Source organism: Habropoda laboriosa, unplaced genomic scaffold, assembly GCF_001263275.1.
Source record: "Habropoda laboriosa isolate 0110345459 unplaced genomic scaffold, ASM126327v1 scaffold224, whole genome shotgun sequence".
Classification (NCBI taxonomy): domain Eukaryota; kingdom Metazoa; phylum Arthropoda; class Insecta; order Hymenoptera; family Apidae; genus Habropoda; species Habropoda laboriosa.
Genome location: NW_017100341.1, coordinates 711,541 through 713,663, shown reverse-complemented (window position 1 = coordinate 713,663; position 2,123 = coordinate 711,541).

Below are 2,123 nucleotides of genomic sequence, written 5' to 3'. Positions count from 1 at the left end.
GAGAAGAAAGGAAAGGAATGGAAGAGAGTTAGCAGGACAACTGCGCGATACCATTCCAATACGACAATTAACGCGACTGTTTGCGTAATTTTCGCCGCGTTTCCAATGAAATTATTTCCGTGTTCTGATTGGGCCATACTCGTGCGAACTTTTACAGACACGCGGAGTTGCGTACATGCAAATCGTTTAGATGGTAATTCGATCAACTATCGCTGGGCACGTTATTGGGTTTAATTATCCTGCATCGCGCGGCCAATTCAATTTCGATGCGCATCAAATTTGAGGATTCATTTTAGGGGCGGGAGGCGTTGAATAAATAATTCTAGATGGCAAAATACCTCGGCCATTCTACCCTGCACCCACCGATCCGTGGATGTTTTCCGCCGGCTCAATTTAATATTCAAACGGACCCGTTACGAAATTACACCTGGTTCCACATGTAATTACTGTCGGTTTTAATTAAATTTAAAAATAACGCGCGACTATTTCTACGCTGGAATTAATATCAACGCGAGACAGACCGCGTGTGTTACAGTTTGAAGATGGAAGCTCGCTGTTTTGACTTGTTTGGAAAGAGAAGATTATCGACGGTCTGCATCTGCATACAGTGGCCGGTGATACTGTAGATAGGTCTGTGGCGGGTACGTCGTCGCCAACAAGCCCTTACCGAACCTTGTTCTATTATTCCACGCGAACTTTCTCTTTTCCAACTCCTTCAGATTTTAGTTTCCGTTCTTTTGTCTCTCCCCGGGTTAAGACTTGCTTTCGTCCCCGAGTGGGCTAAGAAGCGCACATGTGGCATCCAGGTTCGCACGAGGACGAACGAATTTTCCGTTTCCACCACTTTCTCCACTTCTATCCTTATCTATCGCTACTCCTGTCTCCTTGTCCTAACAATATAAAAACCCAGTACGCCTACACCTCGGGACAGTTTTTCCTTTACCGACCATCGCGACGTACCCGCCGAACCGCTGCTGCCGGGACGAGTAACAAAATAAACGATTGTATTTCCTGGGCCAATTGCACGCCCGTACGACCATAAATTTGTACTTTAATAAATTGAGGTGAAAACAGGGTAACGACGTTCCTCGGTCACCTCAGGTCTATTGTAAGATATGATATGCTTAATCCTTCTTCGCTATTCACCTTCGTCGTTATCTCGAACAATCGTTCTATCTGTGGTGCCCGGTTTGCTCCAATTCCTCGAAACTCGGAGCAGATATTGGGGTATCGTTGAATTAAAACACTTGAGGATCGTCGTTGCGCAGAAACAGAACTTTATTTGACGGAAATTTTGACGTTACGTGACGTGCGCGTGGTAAAAATAGAGAATTTTCAATTTTCGAGTATTTTCAATTCCGTTCTCGTTCAAACTTCGAATAACCAACACATCATTTCCAAGTGCTCGTAATAATTCAATCACCCGCTGTAAAATTAACCCTTTGAACTCTAAATTTTTTTTCAAATTTTCTTCTCAATAACTTCCTACTATTTAAAAAATTTTATTCGAAATGCACTTCGAAAGACATTTAGTCGATTTAAATTTTATCAATTTAAACAATTTTTTTACTAATTATACTGAAAATAGCATTAAGGGTCATATGCATGTGTACCTATTGCTCACCCAGGTAAAGAAAGTACTGCAAACTATACTACATATTTAAACTGGCAATTTAAAAATTACTTCATTCATACCTGTGAATAAAACTGACGTCGAGTCACACTCGACAAAGCAGTCCAAAGGTTTAATACAGCGTCAAATAAAACAAAATCGAAATTTTATATACTCCGAAAGATTGCCAATGGGCGATAGGTCAGTGAGAAATTTAAGTAATAAGCTATTATTAAAAGAGTATCCAAAGGGTTTAATCTCTATCGCTAAATTACACCGTATCGTCACACGCGTTGTCGTCCACGAAAATCCGCGCCGAAGAAAACGCTTCTTTATCACCGAAAGACAAGACGTTGAATCTCGAAAAATGAGCGAGCGAAGAAAACAGGTAAAGCATACACAGAGGTGAAACAACTGGTTCGTTTCGATTTTGATCGGGCAACGAGGAGGGCCGGGAAGGGCAAGAAACGCGGAACAGCCCGGGGAGAGACCCGGGAATATGACAGAGGCC